Source organism: Phaenicophaeus curvirostris, chromosome 1, assembly GCF_032191515.1.
Source record: "Phaenicophaeus curvirostris isolate KB17595 chromosome 1, BPBGC_Pcur_1.0, whole genome shotgun sequence".
In the NCBI taxonomy this organism is placed as follows: domain Eukaryota; kingdom Metazoa; phylum Chordata; class Aves; order Cuculiformes; family Cuculidae; genus Phaenicophaeus; species Phaenicophaeus curvirostris.
The window spans coordinates 57,272,401-57,298,502 of record NC_091392.1 but is presented as its reverse complement, the minus strand read 5'-3'; the positions used below and the strand labels follow the sequence as shown (position 1 = coordinate 57,298,502).

General features: G+C 40.5%; 1 long non-coding RNA gene across 2 annotated transcripts in view; it reads left to right on the top strand.

Moving 5' to 3' along the window:
* The window catches only part of LOC138721781 (uncharacterized), a 34,046-nt gene that overhangs the window by 5,448 nt on the left and 2,496 nt on the right, over positions 1 to 26,102 (top strand). Inside the window, exons 3-4 of one of the 2 annotated variants that reach the window (XR_011337614.1) lie at positions 13,425 to 13,465; positions 20,717 to 20,840. This is a non-coding gene — a long non-coding RNA (uncharacterized lncRNA). The remainder of the gene's footprint in view (positions 1 to 13,424; positions 13,466 to 20,716; positions 20,841 to 26,102) is intronic. The other variant, XR_011337615.1, reaches the window with a different exon arrangement.

Below are 26,102 nucleotides of genomic sequence, written 5' to 3'. Positions count from 1 at the left end.
GCTCTACCAAACAGACAGTGCCAATGCATCATCCATGCTCCATGAGTTTCACTTGAGGTTGCATTATTTCCTCAGTGTTGCAGAGTCTAGTTTCTCATTAGGTATCTTTCAGTGGTCAAAACTTGATCTCAGCATGGACTTAGCTGTCCACCCTACAAACTGGACTGAGGTCAAGGAGCTGTTCACTCTATGCACATTTTGTCTCTAGAAACCTAACACAGAGATTTCTTTATTATATTGTGTTGTTAAAAGCAGTGAGGTGGTTTGGAGCTTGGCTATCCTCACCTGCAGGGAAATTACCAGGCAATAGATAAAACTGATGACTGTGAGAGTTGAAGCTCTTGCTACACACCACAAGTTTTTATTTGGCATCCTTGAAGGCTCGTATTAACAGTTGCTCCTTTCACTTTCCTCCTTCTCTTGAACTCACTGGTTCATTTAGCCCATTGTTACCTCCTCACACTTCAGGCAGCATCAGTGATTTGTCAGGAGAGCCCCTAGCCCAGCTTTGCTTCCTTGGCCCTGGTGGGAACCAGCCCAGTGAGCAGATGCAGCCTCTCATAGTCACCTTGGATGGTTAAGGGTTCACCTGAAAGGCAGGCTGATAACCAGGGAAAAGGTGCTATGGAAAATTGTGTTTCTTCACAACAGTATGTGCTGCCTACTAAAAAGACCAGTCTTGCCACTGGCCCTCCTGTGGTATCTCTTGTCCTACACAGTCTTTCTTTCCTTGGGCTTAGGTAGGTACACAAAGAAATCAGAAAGGACACTGCAGTGCAGTGACATGGGGAAATGACAAGGACTAGTGTGTGCAAAGCTTCAGTCCATAGGTGATGGGAACACAGAAGCTTTCGGTGTGCTTGACAGGTGCCCCAAGCAAGAATATGAAATCTCTCCCTGTCTTTCCCTACCCTGAAAATAATAACCTTGCTCAGGAGGAAGCTTGCTGCTTGTGCTTGAAAGAGAGAAGACACAATATTACAATCACGTTCATTCTTTTATCTCTCCATGACTTGAATACATTAAAATCCCAAGTGATTAGAATGAAGAAGAGCAGAAAGGAAAGACTAAGGCTGCTTAAAAGAAACTCAACAACCTCTTTTAATTTCAGATACTTTGAAGGGAAGTTATAAATGGCATCTTATCCCTTCCACAGCCACTATTCTTCTTCAGAGCTTGCTGGGGAAGATCATGCTGTAGCAGGAAGGTAACTTACTGATCTACATAACCTTGCCACAGGTGCAAAGCAGGAGGTCATAGCTGTTTCACTGATTCCTGTTTTAAAAGTTTTGCCCCACTATTCATTTCCATTTCATTATTCTGATAAAAAAGTAGGTGGCCTTATCTTCACATGCTCTTTTCTCTGGTTTCCATAATATGTCATTGTTTATTGATATGCTTCTCTTTGCTGTGTCTAGAAAGAGGTTGGGATAGTAACAGTAGGTGAGGGGTGAAAGTGTTCCTATACTGACACGCACAAGACTCAAAAGCATCTTCTGAATGTCCTTTTGTTTAAACTGATAGCCAAAAGGAGTTTAAAATAAGCCTTCTCTCATCCTCACCCCTTTCCATCTTGCCAATGAAGACTGCAAAAAGGAAGTAGTAGTCTGAGGTCTATGACCTCATAAGACCTGTTTTGAATTCAGAGCTCTGAATAAGAGTCTCTTGGGATGTATCCACACTGTTTCATCAGATGATTCTTGTCTTCTATCTTGCATACAGTCTTCTTCACTCCCTGGCTGACAGTTAGACTGAGCCAATTTCTTTCCTTCAGAAGAAAGGTAGGATGCAAATGGCAGGATCATTTGCTTCAGGTTCGTTCCTGTTAGGTAGGATGTGATCCAGAAAAAGTTTGGTTTTCTCCTGCAGCACCCTCCCTGGAAATACGTGCAGCCTTGCATATTCCCTGCCATAATTCAGGATACAAAACACACCTTTATCATGCTGTGAAGAGAACTTTTGTTGGATGCATCACTACCCTTTGAGGTGGGGGAGAGAGGGCACAGTTTGGTGAGACTCCTTTATCTGTGAAGCTGACTCAGCTCTTCTGAAGAAAAAAGTCATGCCTGGTCTGTGAGTGAATGCATAAATCAAAGCCTTGCAACAGAACAAAGATGCACATGGAATTATTAGATCAGTTAGAATCATAGAATAACCAGGTTGGAAGAGACCCACTGCATCATCTAGTCCAACCATTCCTATCAAACTAAACCATGCCCCTCAGCACCTTGTCCACCCATGCCTTAAACACCTCCAGGGAAGGTGACTCAACCACCTCCCTGGGCAGCCTGTTCCAGTGCCCAATGACCCTTTCTGTGAAAAATTTTTTCCTAATGTCCAGCCTAAACCTCCCCTAGCAGAGCTTGAGGCCGTTCCCTCTTGTCCTGTCCCCTGTCACTTGGGAGAAGAGGCCAGCACCCTCCTCTCTACAACCTCCTTTCAGGCAGTTACAGAGAGCAATGCGGTCTCCCCTCAGCCTCCTCTTCTCCAGGCTAAACAACCCCAGCTCTCTCAGCCATTCCTCATAAGGCCTGTTCTGCAGCCCCCTCACCAGCTTTGTTGCTCTTCTCTGGACTCGCTCCAGAGCCTCAACATCCTTCTTGGATCATGAAGGGTGAAGGGCCCAGAACTGAACACAGGATTCGAGGAGCGGTCTCACCAGTGCCGAGTACAGAGGGAGAATAACCTCCCTGGACCTGCTGGTCACGCCGTTTCTGATACAAGCCAAGATGCCATTGGCCTTCTTGGCCACCTGGGCACACTGCTGGCTCATGTTCAGTCGCTGTCAACCAACACCCCCAGGTCCCTCTCCTCCAGGCAGCTTTCTAGACAGACTTCTCCTAGTCTGTAGCACTGCATAGGGTGGTTGTGCCCCAAGTGCAGGACCCAGCATTTGGCCTTGTTAAACCTCATGTCATTGGACTCTGCCCAGCGGTCCAGCCTGTTCGGATTTAACTCCATTTACCACCACTCTCTGGGCCCGGCCATCCCACCAGTTTTCCACCCAGGAGAGTGTGCGCCTGTCCAGGCCAGAGGCTGACGGTTTCCGAAGCAGAATGCTGTGAGAAACTGTGTCAAAGGCTTTACTGAAGTCCAGGAAGATACATTCACAGCCTTTCCCTCATCCAGCAGCCGAGTCACTTGGTCATAGAAGGCAATCAGGTTAGTTTGGCAAGACCTGCCTTTTGTGAACCCATGTTGACTGGACCTGATCACCTGGTTCTCTTGCATGTGCTTCATGACAGCACTCATGATCACCTGCTCCATGACTTTCCCTGGCACTGAGGTCAGACTGACAGGCCTGTAGTTCCCTGGATCCTCCTTGCAACCCTTCTTGTAGATGGGCACAACATCAGCCAGCCTCCAGTCCAGTGGAACTTCCCTAGTCTTCCAGGACTGTTGGAAGATGATGGAAAGGGGTTTGGCCAGCACATCTGCCAGCTCCTTCAATACCCTTGGGTGATTATAGTCACCCAAAGTTATAGTCACCCAAAGACTTAAGACAAAAACACTGACAAGAAAAGCTATAAAACCCCAAGAAAATACAAGCAGTGAGTCATAAGATGACAATTTAGTAATATCAAAGATTAGACTGCTCTACGGGGCAATCACTAGAGGCTAACACTCCCATTGACTTCTGCCTGGCTAGCAGACTTGTGAAGGTGAGGGAAGGATGTTTCATCTCTCTTAGATGACTCAACAGCTATTAGTCACCTCAAATGTATTCAGGGAGCTCTATGGTAGTGACCCATTTCTGTATAAGTGCTAGTGACTGTTAAGATCTGGACTGTTGACATCATATGGCATCTTGCACAATCAGTTGGTGGTTTTTATACTGTCTTCCATATTTGATCCTCAGTAGTTGAGGACTTGAACAGCAGGGCTCTATACTATTTCTCCCCTTGATTTTGCACAGAAGGTCTTTTTCTATCTCATTCACACACTGAATCATTTTGCCTATAGATAACCTAGATTGTGATTCATCATTTCCATTCTAGAGGAACTGCTGATATTTTATCATTTTTAAAATGTAATAGTTTGGAAAGTTAGCATATTTTTTTTTAACATTTTTGACTGAAATGAATAGTGTTGATGTTTCCAAAGTAGAATGTTTGGTTTGCTGAACTCAGCTGAAAATTTATTTGAATTAAATTCAAAATGAATATGCCTCTGCCAATGGTGCTGCAGGTCCCTGGCTTGCTACTTGCTTTGAAATGAAGCTGCAGTGGCCTAGGGGAAGTATACTGTGGGATAAAAGAGCCTATAACAGAGCATGAGAACTAAATCATGTGAATGCTGACGTAATAGGATTTGAAATGCTCAAGTAGAACATGTTTCTGAATAGACAATTATGCCCTACAGTCATTCTGTCTTGGAGGCAGGATCCACTGGCATGACAGAGGCAAAGGAATGGGGCATTCCTACCCAGAGAGGAGCAGGACTGTCTCTCTAACAGTGAAACTTTTTGCAGCAGGTTGGCATGTGTTTTGTTCTAAAAGCCATCCATAGCAAACTTAAGGAAGAAAAGACAAGTTCACAGATTGTAAGAAAAATTAAAACAATGCTACAAATAGCACTGACGGTGAGCCTGTTTTTCAGTGACTGGTACCTGTTCTGAGGGAAAAAAGGTCTTGCAGACAGTAGAAGAGTATTTGTTAGACGGCTGCTTCTCCCAGGCCCTTCTCCTACAGCTAGTGAACAGTTTGGTACAATCTACTTATGCACTGAGTAGGGTGCTGAAACATGAACTCCTTTCTCTCTGTCCTTTCGTATGATTTAGAATCATAGAATTATAGAATCACCAGGGTGGAAAAGACCCACCAGATTATCCAGTCCAACCATTCCTATCAAACACTAAACTGTGCCCCTCAGCACCTCGTCCACCCGTGCCTTAAACACCTCCAGGGAAGGTGACTCAACCACCTCCCTGGGCAGCCTGTTCCAGTGCCCAATGACCCTTTCTGTGAAAAATTTTTTCCTAATGTCCAGCCTAAATCTCCCCTGGTGGAGCTTGAGGCCATTCCCTCTCATCCTGTCCCCTAGTTGTTTACCGTAATCCTATGTACCACTTGCAAGGTTTATTAATTTTTATGATGCTGCAACTAAATGATAGAAAATACTTCAGCTAAGCTAATAACGTAGCCTGGCAGCTTATTTTAGGATTATTTTTATTAAATAGATATCAGTAACATCTATATTTATTCTCTCTGTACAACAGAATGAAACTGTAGTGGCATTTGTCACATATTGAAAACAGAGATATATGCCCAAGATGTGAGGATTGAGTACAGTAAAAACATATAGAATCACAGAATCATTTAGATTGGAAAAGACCTTTAAGATCATAGAGTCTGACTGTAAACCTAACACCCCTGCATCATGTTTCACCACATAATATAGAGGCAGAGCTATGTCAGAAAAAAAGTTGAGGCATGCTGGTTGGCTACCTTCATTCTGTAAAAAACCTAAAGAAAGTAACCAAACAAACCCTTCATCTAAACTTCCTTTTTAGATTTAATACAGATGCTACAACCTGAGACAGTGTCTTTCACACTCAATGTAATTGACTCTTTTTGTTGGGGAATATTAAGTCTTTCTTGAGACTAAAGGCAGGGGAAAATGGTATAAACTGTTTATGTAAGTAGAGGGGTTGAGGTATGAAATGCCTCTCTCTTGACTACTGACACTATTGCAGGGTTCTGTATTTGCTGCAACAGGGCTACTCTTTGTGCATGACTTAGGTTAAAAGCTTGTCCAGAACAATGTAAAAAACTTACTCTCCTATGAAACCTGTAGGCTATTTTTCTTCTATTCGAAAGGGAATAGTAGTTTCTGAAAGTTTCTATAGGCTTTTTCATGTCATTAGCATAATGCTTATTTTTGACATTTCTAAAACTAAGCCACACTGTGAAGTTCCTCCCTCGGCCAAATTCACAGTTTCTAGCATCCAGACATGGTTTATCCATAAACCATGGTTTATCTATGACCTTATCTATACCATAAGTTTTGTTCATGGGGAGGTTCAAAGTGTATTAAGCTGGAAAGAACCAAGTCTGATGAATGCTTCATAACAGGAACTAAAAGGCATTTTAAATTTATTTTTGTTTAAAGTAGTGCATGCCTCAAAAAAAATCCAGTTCTGTCAACCAAACTGTGCATAGATCATTGGTAGCAATATTGTATGACAGCCTCTTCCTGTGCAGATTGTAACTAGTGTGCCAGTAAGCCTGGAGTATGTCAAGTGCATTGCCACAGATGGGAAATAAGGGATAACTGGCAGCACATTTTGCACCAAAAAAAGACCTGAAAACAAATTTTAAAAAAAGAAAACAGAAGCTCACTCCAAATTTTGTCTCTGCTCTTCTCACTATGTTCAGCATGGAGCTCAAAATTTGCCTTATTGAACACCAGATATAGTTTGTCCTTTACCTACAAGATAAAGCGGTCTCCAAGTAAAAGGGCACAGTTTCCAAAATGTGTTCTTTAAGCATCTCACATTGAAATTCAAGCCTGTGGGAAGCCTATATTGTGATAGCGTGGGCATATCTGAGGGCTCAGAGGGCTGGAAGAAGAAGTGATGGGAGGAGAACAGGAAGTTAGGAGAGAAGGCAAGTTTATTTAAAACAACTGGCCAGGGTATAAATCAACTGATTCTGAGCAAAATAAAGCAATGAACTGATAAAGAGCAAGTTAATGTGCTGTAGTACTGACATGCAGAAAGCATTATGCTGCATGTTTTAGGATGCACTGTACAGTTAGCATAAGAAAAGTGTGCCATCTTGTGGGAAAATGCAGAAAATATGAAACCACATTATTATATATATATTGCATATATTATGCAAAAGGAAGGGCAGGTGCCCCCATGAACAAATACTTGGGGGAATGTTCAGGAGGCCACTGTGTAAAGTGAAATCTCCAGCCTGAAAACTGAAGGACCAAAATTTTCAGTAGACAAGTTCAATTTTCTGATGTATACTTACATAAGCTCTCAGATTGAGCATACAAAGTCAAGCCAGACATTTATTACAAAAACATGCCAGACTGGCAGACTGTTCCCAGTCAGCTATGGACTTCTACAGCTGGCTAATTCTTACCCAAATAAAGCAGTATAGACCAGCTAACTCACGCCATCCTAGTCTGCAAGCTTTTTGAGGAAAGAATGTGTAGGTTGATTAAAAGAGATGGAAATGAAAATGATGGGGAAATCAGAAATACTTGCAGAACAAGACTTGTGTGCCTCAGTCTCTGTGATTCTTGGCAAAGAGCAAGCCAGCAAGACTTCATATACAAGAGAATGTAATTTTATTAGCAGTAAAAGATGAAAACTAGACAATAGCAACAAATGCCTTGATTAGAGATCAAATGCTGTACAGCTAATCCTTGTATTATTTATACAGTTTGGAAAAGTGATGCTTTTCAAACAGACATTTGAATGTGAGTACTAGCATGCTGCTGTTGCTTAGGAGCCCTGATGCAAGAGGCATCATGAGGCAGAAGGAATGAGAGAAGAGCAACATGCATGTGTGGGGTCAGGACAGAGAGGCAGAGAACAAAGATGCTGAAAGTTGTCTTCTAATTAAGGAAAGAACAGGCAGTAGAAGTTTGTAAGAGTAAAGGTCTGTGCTGTGTCTTTTTACTACCCAGTGGCTGGAGGGAAAGCTTTCTCCTCTGGTGGAGCCTGCCCATGGCCTTCCTGACGTGGAAGGAGCTCAAATCCACCTTTTAGCCTGTCTGGTTCAATAATTGTGACATGCAGATTCTAAAGTATGAAGTTAAAGACCTCTGTAGATCCCAAGCTGCTCAAGCAGCCGAACTTGCTGTTTGACAGGAAGAAGTGTCAGATGTGTCTCATTAGCTGCTCTGCTTTTCCATAGCTATTTAAATAATGCAAAATACAAAGAAAATTCTAGAGACTTGAATGCAAAATCAAAAAAAAACAAAAAACAAATCCACAGGATAGGGCAAGACAAATTGTCATAAAATCATATTTGGGGCACACATGCTTTAAATTTAAAAATAATGACTGAGAGATGATAAGACAGTGGAAGGGAAAAGAATATTTAAAAAAAAAACCAACCAAAAAAACCCAAACAAACAAACCAGAAAAAGCAAAACCTGACTGTCAGAAGTCTTAATAAGAAACAAAAAAGGAAGTCTGAAAACTTCTTTTATTTGCCACTTGGAAAGCTTTCTTTGTTATTTACAGGTCCCTTCAGATATAACACCGTCTACAGTAGCCGGGAGATAATTTTTAGTTTGTTTATTTTTACATTAAGAGTGTTAGTTACATAATAAGGAGACAGTCAAGCATCAAAACAAATAGCAACTTCATACAATACTTCTAGAGTGTTGGCAGAACCAGTTTTAAGTGAGAGTATTCCATGGAGTGAGGCAAGACTCACATCACTGAACTTTAATCTCAGATGCAGAAGTATGGAGTTCGGTTGCATTCTGTTCCCTGGAAGTCAGATTAATAGTTTGAAGAATTCACTGCTGTGGCCATATTCACGTTAGGTATGTTTGGTGCAGGACACTAGACTATATCTAGGCCAAAGTAAAACTGCATGCAGTGTCATTAAAGTGCCCCCACCAGTGAATTCTTCAGATTATTGATCTACCTGGATTGTGACAAACTGTTGCTCACGTAAACATTAACGTGTGTTTGCTGATGCGGCGTGCAACAATCAGCCTGGAAAGAGTGCTGAGTAGGTATAGTTATACTGTCCCCAGGCTAAATCATGCAGAGATAGTTCAGAAGATATTTTTTGCAGAGAATCTCCTCTGCCTGTGTTTACTAGGAAGAGCAGGGAATGCCAAATATTGGTCACACTGTCCTGTCAAATTGGCCAAAGCAGTTGTCCAGCACCCTGCCTTGAGGCATGCAGGCATACCCGCTGGTTAATATGAAGGAAAACCAGAGCTGATCGTGGCAAAAAGGCAGCCCACAGCTGCAACCTAATACTCAGGGCAACAGTAAATGCTGTCTCTTTTGCCAGTGCAGGAGAGTATGAGACTCCAGAGGCAAAAAGTCTACCGCAGCAGAGTTCAGCAGGGCTTTGGTAAAGCAGATGGGAGGGAAAATGAGCCACAAAGGTGGAATCTGGACTTGATATTGAGAAAGGAGAGAGAGAGAAGTAGCAAGCAGTCAACATCATCACCATGTTCCTATAGGCCTCTTTGCACATAAAGAGGGAATATTTAAACATACACTGATCGCATCATCCATTGGTAAGCTTCACTTGGCAAGGCTCAGGCTTTTAGTTTTATTAACTGGGGCTTCCTATGATGACAGAATCAAGTCCCACGAAGGAAAGGGGACTGTATTTGAATGAAGGTCTGATCAGGCCAGTAGCAACTTCATATTCCCACTGCTGAATGGCCTCTTTGTCAGTTCAGCACAGATGTTTGATTGTATCCTAGTTTTTTGGTTTCTTTTTTATGCATAGCCAAACTGATGTCACAAAAAAACCCAACTTAAATAACCTTCCTGCATACTTAATCCAGATTTCTCCCAGTTGGTTTATCCTTTCTAAAAATATAATTTACATGTAAATTTTGACTAAAGTTCATTTTTAATTCCTAGTAGTCACTGACTAGAAAAGGACATAGTGATCATTCACGGAACTTTAGGGAGCCCATGACAAGTTCCATCAGTGCTGGGAGCAGACAGAAAACTCTTTAGAAGAAAAGGGGTATTTACAGGATAGGAACCCCTCCTTTCTTCCATTAGCATAAGCTGTCATGGGCCAGTAGGTGATGTGCACTGGCTCATCACATACCTCTTGTTCGTCTTTGTTTTTCCTGGCAATAGACTTTATGCTGGCCCCTTTCCCAGTCCAAGCTATTCAACTTGAGACAGCTCCAAACCACAAAATTGGATCCAATTTTAATTTCCCAAAGCTCAGGATAGGGTTTTCATCCCATATCTTGTTAGAAAGTTACTTCTTATAACAAAATAATTTCTTTCAAATACTTAGAATATACAAAATGTCGCTGACAAGTCTACATATAACATTATTTCAATGATTTTTCTTTGTTCTTTCCTTCTAGCCCAGACTCCCAAGAAAAACTGACATATAACTTCACTGATACTTGCCTTCTCTGACTTTCAGCTGGATTTATTACTTAATTTCCTCAGGAGCCTTGAACACTCCCAGCCATATGATTTTTAACAGGCAGATAATTTCTCATTCCTACTCCATGTCTCTAGGAATTCTCCCCTTTCCTCTTTCTAGCAAAAAGTTCTGCCTGCATACCAAGCTGCTTAAAAATACACCCAAACAAAATGCAACTTGTTTACCTGGGATGTACTGTATTTTCCTCTTTGCACATCCATGCCATTAGGTAGAGGAGAGAGGATATGAAGCCTTCCTCATAGGCTTGCTCACAGTGCAGGGAAGAAAATTAAGGTCCCAGAGAACAGGAAAGGTGTGTAACTAATTGCCTTGGGCCAGTATGAAGGAAAGAAGTTATTGTATAGTTTAAAACTAGTCCTTGGAGGTTTTAGATCAGAACTCCAAAACCCTGGCTGGCAGTTTTTCATCATTTTTATTATTTTCCAGAAAGAAAAAGTAGGTGACCTTATTTCAGCTCCTAAATTTTTTAGCAAGCCACAGCATATTGTGTAAGAAAGCTTTGCCATGCTCTGCACTGATGACAGCATCTGTTTTCTGAACCTGGATATAGTTGGTACTAGGTCATGTTAAGGAAAGGCAGTTTTCTGTCTCTGTCCTTAAAACCACATCATTTTTAAGAAGTGGCCCACAGTATTTTTTGGATGGAGTTTGCCAGACTGTCTTGAGATTTTAGTTTTGCCATATATTGCTATAATGGTGAGTGAATTTTTTTACTGCACTTATTTCCCTTTGTAAAGGAAGCCAGCTCAGGCTCCATGCATTTCTAAAGACTGAAAGTTATGTAGGATTTGTGCTTATGCTGGATTTATATGTCAGATGGACACTTTTATGATGTCACATATCCACACTTAAACCTTTGTGCTGTTTAGTGCCATTCTGCACAATTCTCCAGATCTCTTCAGAGACTATAGATTATAGTATTTCCTTTATGTTCTCCTATCATGAAATACATTCCTTGTCAAATTTCTTACTTGCTTACTAGACCTTTTTTTTCCTGTAGATCCATGTTTCTTCTGCATGCTTTCAGCCATATCACCTATAGATGAATAGGGGGAAGACAAAAGGCTGTACAGCAGTGCTGCAATTGTTCCCCTAATAGGACCTAAGATGATTAAAGCTAGTGGGAGAGAATTCTTTCTCTTTGTCTCATTGTCCCAGTGAATGTGGATGCTCTCATGTTCTCCCTTTCCATTTCCATACCCTTTGTTAGAGGCAGAGGTTTGGCCAGGAGCTGGCATCTCGGGTATGGATGAGACCTGAATATCTTTGAGGAAGCCAGCAAAGAAAAGTGCTGGAGAAGCAACTAAGATGAAGATGCTAGAGGCATTGCTCTGAAGCACATACTGCAAAACTCTAAAACACGAAGACACAAACAGAGAAACTTTGTGACCATACACTTACCAAGGACATTGATAGACAACTGTCCTGTAAAACCAGGACAATCCCAGTTTAGCTCCTCACTGTTACTCTTTCCATGCTTCCTGAGTGTTCAGGTCAGCTTGACTTATAAAAATAAATACATTCAACTGTGCCTTTTGAACCACATGTTCCAGAAGGAGAGAAGTAGAATAAAAATCAGCTTGCTAACTAATGACAAGAGCCAGAATGACTGAACCTCAAGAGCTAAGCCAGACCAGGAGCTGGGATAGGGGATGAATCTGACAGAAAGCTGCAAAGAAGATACATTCTGAATTGTAATTGGCTTCTGCAGGAGTCTGGCCCAAGGAGGAGCTTCTGGATTTGGCCTGAGCAATTTAAATAATGCAAGACAGCTTGGTCAGTTTCTCAACCTTTAGCTGGACAGGCTCTGTCTACTGAGAACTTGATATTGTGAAACAGGACAGAAAATAGCACTTTGAGTATGTCTTCTCATCAAAATGATCAGTGATTGTAATTCTGATTAGCAAATCTCTAACAGACACTAGAAGAATTGTACATCCTTGTATATATTTTCCATCTGTTTAGACAAGACCCTAAGCTACCTGCTTTTCTATCTGGCTCTGCTTTGAGCACGTTTAAGTAGATTATCGCTAACCTTAATTTTTCCTGCAGTTCTATGAATCTAGTGTTAGAAAGCTGTAGCACACTTTTAGTCATTCTTTTCATGTTACTCATTAATTTAAAATATGATGACTATGCCATTTCAGAGCCTGTTCCAGGCTTCAGTATTTACATGAATTCAGGAATTTCTAGTCAATTACTGCGTAAGACAGTGCAAGGTACATGAAGTACCTGCTCAAACTTCAGAGGAATGAAAGAACAGGGCAACTGCACAGGATAGTATATACCAATCTTACAAACCCATTTTTAATTTAACTAACATGGCCACACATGAAGCGTGTGGTTTAAAGAAGATGAACATATTTAAAAGCCTTTCTGATGCTTGCCTGGCTACAGTACTTCTATGTGCTTTTTTTAGTCATAAGAAACAGATGATAATTTTTCTGTTGCTTATTAACTTGACTCACTCTCCCTTTCATGAAAAATGATATAAGCAGTGATAAAAGAATTATTTTGGTCAAGCAGAGATGACATTGTAGCTTCTCACCTTAAGACACCCCCAAGCAAGTGTCCTAATCTTATAAACATTCCTTCATGTTTACACATGTGTAATTCCCCAATTTCAGTTGCAACACCAATGTGCTGGATGTTTGGTCAGCAGAATCAAAGACTTGGGGCAGTCATGAGTTGTGTAACAAATGAGAATGAGTGTCAAAACTGTTTACATTGCTTCAGGCTGAATTTAATAAGTTATTTATATCTAAGCATGGGAAAGAAGACCAAAGATAATTTTTAAAAGCCTCTCTACTGATTGGAAACAAGAACTCAAGTTTTTAAAGGTCCAATTCTGCAAAAGGATGTTGAAATTTAAAGTAAAATTTTTGTACCTAAGTTAAAAAATTATGCTCTGATTGTATTCTACCTATTTGAAGAAGCTACAAAAGAATTTCCTGACAAGTAGATGTTAAAGTACATACTGCACAGTAGAATTAATCAGTTCTTTCCATTGAAGATGAGCTTTTGCTTGGAGTAACTGAGCTATCCTGAGACTAGAGAAAGACAGCACGTGTTTCCCCCACTGAGTTAAAGGGGGAAAAGTGCATCTATGAAGGAAGAAAATTGATTTCCTGCCTAAAAGAGTGAATGCTGAATCCTTTTGGTTTCTTTGTAAAGGAATAACTACCTTATCAAATTTGTCTTAGGGCCAGTGTGAAAGTGAAAGCACTCAGCTACATGAGAGGAGGTTCTAGTTCCTAATGCCAGGGTAATTTCTGCTTCTTTTAACAGATTAAAACTATGATGCCCACCCTTTGGCTGGGTCAGCCAAGGTAAGGTTCTTCTGACTTTGTGAGGGGGAAGGCATGTGGTGTTGATCTTCCTGTATCACCGGAGTGGTTTTGTGCCTGGGGGGTACAATGGGACTTTGCACCCAGGCCCAGAATAAGTGCCTAACTCTTACACAATAGACCCTACTCTCCCCAGAAGCATTGCTCTTTGACATGCATGCAATAAATGAGAAGTCTTTGCTTTGAGTGTTTATTTATGACAGTGTTAAAAAGCATATTTTTATTGGGTTTACAGTTAATTATTTATTGGTTTTCTATGTAGTTCCTAAGGGGGTGAAGTTGTTTATTTTTTCAAAACTTAGCGTCACTGATAAACTGCTATTGTTAAAAACCTTATTAAAAGTCTTTCTAGATCTTCCTATCTTTGTTTATAACAATACTAGCTGTAGCAGCTAATAAGCCAATACCTACTTAATGTTAAGGGCTGCTTTTTATTGTCACTTTTTAAGGTACCGACAGGTTAGCAATCCATATTTAATATCCACTCTCTACTGTCCTAATCTCAGTAGGCAGAGAGAGTGAGAAACACGTGCCCTAGAGAATTCAGGTCTTTCACATTATTTACAGACTTACCCAGACTTAGTAATGAACAGTTGTAACAGTGAGGGGAAGCTGCGGGGGCAGGGGGAGGCTGGTAATTGCTAGTGAGGTGCTGTAGAGAAAGGTTGAAGGGCTTCTGTCAGTGAGCATTCACGAGGCAGGCTGTGGAGAAACGGATGTGGGTTGGGGATTTGGTTTTGTTTGTTTTAAGAGGAAGCAGATGTAAAGTTAAAATATTAATTTCCAGCCTAATCTGTGGCAGGCAGAGAGGTTTCAGGCTCCTGGCCTAGCTTATTGCCCTGCTAGATGAAACCTCTCTGTTGCTCTTGATCCTCAGAGAAGCAGGGAGATCCACACTAAGTGCTGCTTTGGAAGGGTGGTGCTGCCCTCCTACATGGCTGACAGCACAGTAACTGACACCCAGCGGGGCAGCTTTGGAACAGGGAATTCTTGGGACAGTGGTTCTTGGAGGTGATGCACACAATCCTGTTAACACTGCTTCCTGAGGAGCAGAGTGAGCTGGGCTCTTCTGTCGAGCTGCAGTTTAGACCAGTAATTTTATGCTGCAGGTGGGATGGATGCTTTTGTAATCATGTGAAAACTCAATAGTAAGAAAGGAAAATGTGACAAAGAATAATCCTCTGCTAAGGAGCTTGCTATTTAAATACAAGCACATTGTTTCGGGATTTTAGGAGATTAGTGCAACGCAACATAGACTGGCTGACTCTAGCCTTCCCAGCTCACTCCTCCTAGCCATCATCTCAATTAAATGCTATGTGTGGAAGGGAGGCATAGCAATTTTCTCTTGCTCTCTAGCAGGTCTGTGTGTTGAAGTCCTTGTATTATCATGGTAGTTATCTCAGTAGGTCTAGCACAGGCTTAGCAACGCATTTATCTTCTCTCCAACAGCACTGCAACAAATTTTCAGTAGGCAAATGGCTTCCCCATCAATATGTTTAGAACAAATCCCTTCAGACTAGTCAGTCTATGTGCTTAGCTGATACCTGAGGACTGAGCTTCCTGCTTTTCAGAGAACTCAGCTCCTTCAGGCTACCTCTGGGACACAAGGGACCACTGCAAATCCTGTGCCTTCCTTACCTGTCTCTCAACAAATCTCCTCAGCTTCACTGACTTTTTGATGACTGATTTCTGTATTAGCAGAGCAGATGTCTTGCTGTGGTTTGGTATCTGAAAGTAGACCATTACCCTCCAATTATCAACAAAAACTCCCTCCACCAAGTTGCAGAGAGACAACTTTTCCAGTAAATGTTTGTCCAGCTTGGGACTTTCTCATCCTCCATTAAAGTGGAATGGCATATTCACAGAAAAGTCTTTCAGTCTTTTATAACTTCATCACCCAAAACTGATGCACAATATTAAAAAATGTCCTACTTGGGTTAGTCCAGAGTGACTCCATGTCTACCATGGTAAAAATAGATGGTTTTGCTTTTATAAATAGATCACAACAGTCTGTTGACTACGAGTATTTTCGTGTTTAGTGGATGACTCTTCTCAGATAAGAGCTTCTGTTGAGTTAGAATGACTACCCAGGAAAATACAGCAATTTTTATTAACAGTGCCTCAATTAAAAGAGTGACAAGGTTCACTACTTTATGAGGCTTTGCAACTTGATTATCAGCATGTATATCAGTAGCGCTTGGATTTCAGCTCACATACTCAAGCAGGTCAATAAGTCCTAGGAAGAAGACCCTCTGAGCTCGGGGCCCCACCTGAGGTTCAGTGCAAATTAATATTGAAGCAAAGACATGATCTCCATGAGACACGAGTGCAATGAAGCTTGTCCAACCCATTAATTTCAGTGTACTTGTCTGTGTCAGACAACAACACACTGATTACAGTCTAATAAATAGTTACTAAACAAGTAAGTACTTTCATGTATAACAATACACGCATGTATGTATACCTATATAGCAATTTATATAATGCTTAATACAATAAATTAGTTTTATATGTATAAAGTAAATTACTAAGTACTAAGAGGTAACAACAGAGATTATGCTTCAGTTCTTGCACGCACAGAAGGGAGGTCTTATATCTAGTTTCATGTAAAAGACTCATATTGGACTTCTCAGTGTAAAAGTCTAAAGGTAATTGCAGAGTAGCACTTTGTGTAAGTTTGTATAATTACTTGAAATCAAGGGTCTGTAAAGAACACAGTTATTCCCAGTTTTGTACTGCCTTCATTTTCAGTGCAGTTTGAAGACAATAGGCACAACATGTAAACATTTTGATTGCCACTTCAAGATCACAATAAGGGGTGTCCAATATTATTGTTGTAATGAGGCTTACAAATGTTTGACATGACATTACAGATATTGTACCTTCTTTCATTTCATTGCTACATTTACTGAAACAAGAGCTTTATGAATTTGATATTGTTATCTTTGACCTTTCCTCCTGAAGACATTTATTACCACATTCACCATGACTATATCACTATTCTTTTGAGTAGCACTTAGGTATAAGGAAAAATAAATTTTTTATTTATGCTTTTTATATAATGGTCTATTTTTCTGGTTATATTTTAACTTATACAAGGCTCTTTAAAATGATAAGTATAACATGCCATCTAGGAGGAAAACCAGACCTGGAATGCAGATCAGTCCTGAAAGAGGGGTTGGAAAAAGGGAATGTTTTATAAAAAACTAAACCAAAACAAAAGATATTTTGTTTTGAATCATTTTTTTCATTCTTCCACATCAAATACGAAAACAGCAGGCCTGGGGCAGGAGTAGCTGCTTTCCATTAAATGACAGAAAGGAGGAAGAACTGGAGAAGACGCTACAATTGTGAAAGACAAACAGCCACTCCCCTGTCACAGAACCATATTTTAAGATTGCTTGCCATGCTGCATCTGTGTTTTTGTTCTACATTTGTTGTGGGGTTTGTGTCAGCAAAATTTTCCTGTGAAGATACCTCTTTAAGACAGCCTTGCCTAGGGACTTGAATCACTTCAAGAAGCAATACGATGGTTTTCAACAAATGGCCCACAGGCTAAAATAAGATTGGTTTGAGGATAAAATTACTTTTAAGGCTTAATCTGATTTTCTTACAAGTGAGATGGGAAGCTCTCTTTTCTCTTCCCCTGTCCTCTAAGCTGCACCCTCCAGTTTCAGCTGCATACTCTCAACCCCAGGCCATACTGTGGGTGAGGAAGTTGCGTGCCTACTGGTAATGCAGAGGACTAGAGATCTCATTTGCTCAGCAAAGGGCCCAGTAGGCACCAGAAGTGGTGGAAAAAGGGGAGCAAGGTCACTCACTCAGAAGCTGCTGTAGCAGGCATTGGTCATCCTCCCATTTCAGCTGGGAGTGAACTATTGTACTGACACAGCTATTTTTACTCTGTAACTTAAAGCCAGGGTTACAATGCAGGAAATACTTAACCCTGCTGTGATTCAAGGTTCATACTAAACCAAACAAGCTTTCTGATTTTAAAAAAAATAAATCACTTTAATCTCAGGCTGTGAACTGTGGGAGTGATGGGAATATTTTCTCTTTGTTCCTGCATTTACAGTGTTTCTTTTACACCACTGTAAACAAAATGTTAGGCTATCAACATGACAGTATGCAGCAAGCTACAAAAATAATCTTTGAACACAGAATGACTACAGGGAAAAAATGGCATCATATGAAACTGTCTGTTGCATCCTAGATTTCTGTCCTATTCTGTGGCATGTGATACACCCCTTCAGAGGTTCCACAATTAATGCTTTATCATAATCTACTCCTATTACAGTCTGAGAGCTCTGAAAATGATCGTCACCTCTGTGTGTTCAGCAATTACTGCTATCACTAACAGGTAGCTATCCCTGACACGAGACACTAAGGCCATTTTGTGCTGTTAAAAAAAGTATCTGTTGAGTGATTCATAGAATAACAGAATGACCTGAGTCGGAAGAGACACAGAAAGATCATTGAGTCCAACTCCTATCCCTGCATAGGACAACCCCAAAATTCATACCATATGCCTGAGGGAATGAATGTTGGCTGTCATGTAATAGACCTACACAATACAATTAGCCTAGAAATGATTGCAATTAAAAGCACATGATTTACTCCATGGAAATTATTAAAAAATTTTGTACTTACCATGAGCCTTACGAATGCTATCATGCACTGTCATGAGATAACTCAAGATTTCCTGTGTTTGTGGCTGTTTCCCATGTTTCAGAAATCACGTTTTAGAAGGATCCTTCTCAGAAGCATAGTGTGAATCATTAGCTATTCAAGGCGTATCTCTATAGAAGGAGCATTTCCTGTGAAGGAAGTATTTAACTGGGAAATGTAGTAATCTGTTCTTCTTTGTGCTCATGCAATTCCTCTATAATGCAAAAGTATGTAAAATCGAAGGTGAAGCAAGTACATCAACAGCTAAAAAGTCAGAAAAATGACAATTTAGAAACTAAGTTGGGTCTATCCACAATGTTCACCTAGAAAATGAGCTTGTAGAATCACAGAAAAGTTCAGGAGGAGAGGGACCAGGAGATACCTAGTCCAATCTCTTGCTCAAATTAGGAATACCTTCAAAGTTAACTCCAATCCCTTGTCTAGTTAAGTTTTAAATATCACCACAGATGGAAATTCCTCAGCTTTTCTGAGCACTTCTTTCAGTACTGCAAAATTCTTGGGAGAAAACCTTTTTCCTCATTTCCTAGCACAATTTCCCATGATGTAACCTGCACCTATGGCTGCTTTGTGTCCTCTCACTAACCATCTCTAAAAGGTTGGCTCTGTCTTCCCTGTAGCCTCCCTCTAGATGGTGAAAAACCCATTTGGGATCCTTTAGATCCCTGTTTAGGTTTCTTTTCTACAGGCTGATCAAACTCAGTTTCCCCAGACTTTCCATATATCTCATCTCCTTCAGTCCCCTGGCCCTCCTCTGAATTCTCTCCAGTTTATTTTTTTCTTTCTTATTGGTGTGTCCTGAAATTGGACACAGATGAGATGTGGCCCCACTAGTGCTGAAAACGGAATAATCACTTCCCTCTGCTTGCTAGCTACTCTTCTCATGGAGACAAATAAATAGTTCAGTATGTATCTAGTGTTTTTCTTTCAAACAAACTAAACTGGAGATTCCTATTTGTGTTGGGGGCTGGGATTTCACGCTCCTTCTTCAAACTACCATGAAGACTGCAGAAATCATGTGAATTGGTTTTGTTTTATTTTAACACTAATGGAAGCTAGACTCTCAAGAGAACATTAGACCCTGGTCACTTGTGGATTAGGGTAAGTTATTAAACATCTCAGATATAACTGTTGGAGCTGGCACAAAGAAACATCTACTGCTACAGACTTTGTAAAAAGGAAAACAAAAAAGCACTTTGGATGGAAAGTAAAGACGTATATGTAATTTGAAAGGTGACATTCAGCCACTAGCGATGCCATTTGATCCAAAACAATATTTTCCCCTAGGATGCTGCCCAGTCAAGCTATGCCATGCAGAGATTAGCGTGTCTCTGCATCCTGACACAAACTCCCTTGCTGGAAACCAAAGAACATAACAAGTCCCTAAGTTAAAATTTCTCTTCACCCATTTTTTAGTCGATAAGTGGTGTTTCCTTTTCTGGAACCGCATCAAAATGGCCACACTTACCAGGAAGGATGAACTAACAAATGTAAAGCATAACATGAGCTTGGTCTTTGTCCCAGTGTAACAAAATCTCTTCTCATCAATACAATGTCCCATTTTCCTACCTCAGAAATGAAGCATCTCATTTTTTACACAGGCAGGTTTACTGCTTCTTACAAAGTAGTACAGGGTCTCAAAGGCAGTAATAACATAGTTTCAGATTGACTGTTATGATGTAGATCAATACTGGAGCATATGTTCAACCAAGGCATAAAAGATTAATCCTTGTCCTCTTCTTACCTACCAGCATGCCACCTTTTCCATATTCTAGCATATTTGCAAATCTTCATGTCAAGGTGGTTTTCTGTAACGGCTGTATTCATCTGATCTTGCTGATGAGTTCCAGGATAATGATGTATTAAAGGCAAGGCAACATGTCTGAAGTCATGTCTATGTTCCCAGTCCAGAGCCTCAATTACCATAAAGTAACGCTTCTTCACCCAACTTGATAGGTAGCCTCAGAATCACAGAATCACAGAATCACAGAATAACCAGGTTGGAAGAGACCCACCGGATCACCGAGTCCAACCGTTCCTACCAAACACTAGTATACTATACTCAGTATACTTTATCTATGTTAAATGTATATCTTCTTCACTGAGGACAGATTGCTACTAGAGTCTTCTTAGCAATTTGTTTTGCTTTCAGTTACACATTTTACTTCTTGCAAAACACATAATAAATTACCATAGAAGTCCTAGTATACCAGAAATGCATGGTAAATTATCTCTCTGCTTAAATGGGGCTAGTAATTACAATGCAGTAAGTAAGAAGAAAATGCAGGAGATGTTTGTGTGTATGCAACCCAATTATAAGAGCAGTTAATCAGCCTGAGAAATTAAACATAAGGCATTTACAAATTAAATGGTGTATGTGGAAGAGAGAAAATCAGAGAGTGTAATACTTGCTGTCATTTCTGTACTGAACCATTTCTGCCCTTAATTTGCCTATATTTGGGTCAGCAATCAAAGCAGGCATTAAAACACTCCACAGCTAAATCATCCAATAAATCAACATGAAATCAATCTTTCGTTCATCCACAGGAGCAACCCCATAAGAGTTTCTTCCAGGACCAGCCCTGGGAGTCTTCATCTAGACATCTCTTTTCCAGGAAACCTTAGCAATCTTGGGTTAAAGGACAAAAGTGAGAATTGTTTTCTTAAAAAGGTATGCTGTTTATCTTTTTATTCTTCCCTGGGTGATTTCAGATTAAAGCACTGCAGTTTTGATAAGATACAGTTTTATGAGGTGAATTAATCCCAGCTGCACCATCTGAAAGTACAGTAGCTGTGGTAAAGGTCTGGTTTGCTTTGCATAGCCATAAAAACTGTATAAAGCTGGTGTAAGATACTACTCATAGGCAGTGGCAGAGCCAAAGGCACAGACTATAAACTCCTGTGAAGTCAGCAATTTTTGTGATATTGAGTTCATCCATTCACTTGTACTGTGGACAGTACCTTACCTATGCCTGTGAGTTCATGTGACTGTGGTCTTTTCTTGGTGTCTTCAGACTTTCATTTCAAATTAAAACACACAGGGCTATGTAAGTTTCATTTAAGCAGTGATATTCCTCATTTTCAAAGACTGAACATTTTCTATCGTGCCATTTGGGTTGTGTAAGATTTGATAGGTCTAGAGATACTCTTCTAGATTATATGTTCCTGTAATCTTTACAGCTGCTTTGTTTTGGTCTCCTCTAGTTACCTGGAGGATGTACAGAGCAGCTGTAACATCGAAAGCAAGAAACTTTGGAAAAAAATTTAGAACAGAGTTGGCAAATTCACCGTAGATTTGCACAATTTCAGCAAGACAGGGCAGCTTCCCAAATAATTGCATCAACCACAGCTTTGATCAATGGAGCAAACATGGGAACAATTGGATCCAAATTTATGACTGGTGCTTCGCCATAGCTCAGATTTCACAGTTCCTTTCTCAGTGTTTTGGTAGAATGATTAAATTCCGTCATGAAGATGGCCATTGTAGCACTCTTATTTGTGGTCCCATCAAAAGCTGTCTTCTCCTGTCACTCAGTAGTTTGTAAGCACCTGTGGAGAGGTACAGGGAGCAGCGAGGAATACAGAAGGGATGTTTTATGGCTGTGTCAGGAGCGTTTGCACACTAGCATTTCATACAGCAGTCTGTTCTTAGAATACCCCATATTTGCACAGCAGTGTGGAAGACATCCTTGAATATTCAGTATTGCAGCAAGAGGTATGTCTGATCCAACTGCAAAGCACTGTAAGTCAGCTGGAAATGTAATTCTAGTCAATTAAGAATAGACATTGACTTAAAATTCTTTTTTCATTGTAATTACTTACTTTTTAGCTAGTTTTTAGATGACATTAATTATTTCCTTTTATTTCAGAACACTTTAAGTATTCAAAAGCCTTAACAAATCTCATCTGTAGCCAAATCCACATCTTTTTTCTTTTTCTGTTTTCATCTGACCACAAGGAATGTAGAATAATTTCTTGTCTCCTTTAAGTTTTCATAAAATAAATCATACAAATCTGCAAATTTAGCAGAACAGATCTTTCATTGTCCAGATATCCAGAGTATAGATCATGTTTCATGGCTGAGAAAGTATTTCAGATTAAGTCATTTCACATTTTAATTATAGTATTTATTAGAAATACTGTTTGTAAATTATTTTTGTGTTTTCAGAAACAGATGGTGGTGTCCAAAAGAATATTTCAAATAGCTTTTCTTCATTGCTCTTTTTTCTTTCCACATGGCTTCAAACTGATGCTTTAAAGCTTCCTTAAACTTTGAAATAGGAGAAACACAACTTGTTCTTCCTAATTCAAGAAAAAAGCTAGAAAAAGTCTTGGTACAAAACCTGAAACAAATGTTAAGAAAGTCTAGAAGACTTACACTATCACAAGGTGGGAAATGCAGCATTCAAATGAAATGCGGTGAACCTCAGATCTATCATCTGTCCTTAAATTCAAAGTCCAAACTCTTTCTTCAATTTCATCAGGCTTTGAGAATTTTGAAAAAAAAAAAGTGGGCAAATTGTTCCTTACTTTTTTCTCCATTTTGAGGAACAGATCTCTTTTCAGCAGAGCAGAGACTTTATTGGCCAGACCCAGCCATACAGCACTCCATGGCCCTCAGCTCTGTGCTGGGTTGGTGGAGCTAGCCTCATGACCACTGGACAGGTCCCAGAGCCAACTAGGAGATCTGCTCACCTATGAGCAAGATCCATTCCTATTCCCCATATCTTTCTTTGGATCCAGAGAGCACAAGCGATACGAGGGAAGGCAAAAGGTTGCAAAGCCTGTGGGTTCCCACATGAGGTTTCCTCCTCCTCCAGTGTCACAGTGCCTCCTGACCAAGGTCAGACCTGAAACCTTAGAAGCAGCTACTGAAGGTGATACTCAGGTAGCAACACAAATATTCCACCCATTTTTGGTAGCAGGCATCCTTCCCAGTGAGGCATTTAGGAAATATGTTGCCAGTGCACTGCCTGCTCACTGGAGTTACATTATTTTCTTTCTATCACACTATTTGAAATTTGCTTTTACAGTTTTTTCACAATGTACCTTAATTTAATTTCTTATTTCTTAACCTTTTTCATTGATTTTCCAAATATAGATCTGTACTCAGCAAATATTGTCTGTCTTCTGGTTTTATGTAGCCCTCATGTATTTACAGAGACTGTTGGAAGGGCTTTTACCCTGTAGGCAGAATTTGCTTTGCAATCAATAACGTTGAAATTTTTCTTGCAGAAAACAGGAATACTGCCTGCAGTTGTGGCCTAAGGTATTTTAAATACAAGAATAAATATTTATGTAAAAAAAAATAATCAACAGTCAGCCTAAAAATAGAACTCCCAAATGTATTACAGAGGTGTTTGCCTTGTCATGTCTTTGAAATATGCTTTATAGCCATCTACACAGAAATAGCTCCAGGCTCAGGCTAACGATTACAAAGCTCTAAAGAATATGGCATTAGTTTTCTCAAGGCAGTATAATCAAGTACAATTCATATCAAACAGCAACATACCTTCCTAGCTAGCACAGGCACCAAACATCAATGGTCTCTTTTTCTCACCACAAACTGCTAATTAAAAAAAAAAATCTATGTAATGGTCCCTTGTTAAGAACAAACAGTTCATTTAAATAGGATTCATAGCTTTCATGCCAAGTTTGAGATATTGAAAACTTAATTTCTAGGTGGGAGGATTAAGTATGCTTTTTTTCCTTGCGTAAATACAACTTTCCTCTTTTTAAAAAAGGGGCCTCCAGGCTACAGTAGAAGTTCTACCTGTGGTGTCCCACATGACCTGCCATGAGGATAGCAGGAACATATGCCAGGAATTCCCTTTCCAGGTGCTACCGCAGCTGCAGAGTACCAGTCCACAGCTAACTTCTTCAGAAAGCTTCTCTTTCTCCAGTGCAGACTTTCTGCCACTAAAGGGTTACACATCTCCTTCCACCATTGCATATCCTAGTTGTACCAGCCAAGATGGTCCATGATGTACTAGTACACGGCAAACATTGATCAGTTTGCTTGACCCCAAGATGTGTGCAGTTCTGTATCAGCCCAATACAGGTGTCAGCTCCCCTCAGCAGCACCCCTGGTTCTAACTCCATATCTCTGGGGTGGGGTGATCTGCAGTGCTTCCCAGCTGGTTACAGGAAAACTACTCTGACCTTTGTGAGGATGGAAATGGAAAGTGAACCGTTGCGAAGAGGCTTGAGGCAGGTGTTCTTCTGCACTCATATGGTTTGGTCTGTCACTTCAGAGCAAGGAGTGGGGGTGCCAGCCCAAGCCCAATCAGAACTCAGGGTATGACCACCAGGCACAGAAATCCACTAATAGAGATCAGAAGCTGTTCCATATCGAAGCCTGACTTAAACGTGCAGAAGAGATTCAGTCTAAGGCATGGCAACAAGCTAAATAAAACAGATTTTTCCTTTCCCTGTTACGATGGTGAAAACTAATATTAAAAGTATTTGCTGAGCCCGACCAAAAGCCCGTTTGACGTCTTCCTATTTAATTCAATAACCTTGGGTGGAGTCTTGGACATTTTGGTTACCTTTTCCTGCCAATGGGGTCAGCTGCTTCCTCTGTGGTCATGTGTGTGCACGTGGAAGAGAGAGAGCGCATTGAGGAGGCGTTGGCACATATGCATCCACTGCCTCTCCTGGAATTCAGTAATGCCTCTGCAGACTATTTATCAAGCCACAGGGAAACTCAGAGCATAGGCACTTGCAGATATTATAATTAGGAGTAAATTAATGAGACCATTCGGACAAGGAGGGAGGCATAGTAAACAAGCACAGGTAAACCGCTCAAAGGCATGAACTTGGCATGCAGCACTCACCTCCAAAATCTTCTCTGCTCCTGTCATTCTCCCTACCCCAGGAGATGACACCAGCAGGAAGAAAGACTCTGGGTCACTATAAAAGGAGACTATGGGACAAGGAGGTAGACAGAGGTAAGAAAAACAGGCAGAGCAACTATAGCTGCTGGCGAGAATGTAATTCTTTCCCTCTTTGTGGCTGTTAGTGGGTCAGCTCACTGGGAGAAACCATCTGGACTTCAGCATCTGAATATCCTATGTCCCTTCTGGCAGTGAAAAACCAAACATAAAGTTCCTCCCCTTTCAGCTATCCATAAAACCTAACAACTCTGTTGCAAATTTTATTCTGTGATTAAAATGGGACTCCTGAAATATGTATGGGCCCCTCGCCTGAGAGGGTGTTTCAGGACCAAGCCCTAGTTTACTAGGAGAAAATCAGAATAACGTCAGAGCTATTATCTCCCCAGGACACATTCTTGAACCCATTTATCTACTAAGTTTCTTTCTGCTTTCCAGCTAAAGACAGCAGGACATGCACATCCCCAGAGGGAGGGGGTGGAGGGAATAAAAGAGGTTATTGTCACAGAGGCAGTAACCTGCGAAATCTGCAAAGCTGCCTTCATCTTTTCCTTTTGCTGTCCAATGTTTCAGAAACTTAGCTCAGCTGTTGGTGTTTTCCATTAGGCTTACTGTCAAAATAAAAATAAAAGGAAGATAGTGGCTGAAAGAGAAAGAGAGGAAGAAGGGAAGGGATCAACCCTCTTTATTTTATAATTTCAAAAAGGATTATGTTAAACTCCTTTTTTCCCCCTGCATCCCCAGTTTGCTAACATTTACATTTAATCTCAGTGTGAAACCACCGGCATCTTCTTCAGCACAATCCCTCTCCTTCCATCATTCTCCCATTTTGACTAAAGTGTGGCACAATCATTAGATCCAGCTCTTAAAGGTGCAGGACCACATTCTGCTTTCCCCTCAGTTATGCTGGCAAAGGCCAGCATTATGTGAGGAGAGAGAGGAGCATTCTAGAAGGGAAATGTACATAATTTGGGAGCACTCCATGCATCTGGTTCTGTTGCTTTAGTTTAATGATCAAGAAGTCATACAGATCGCAAAAG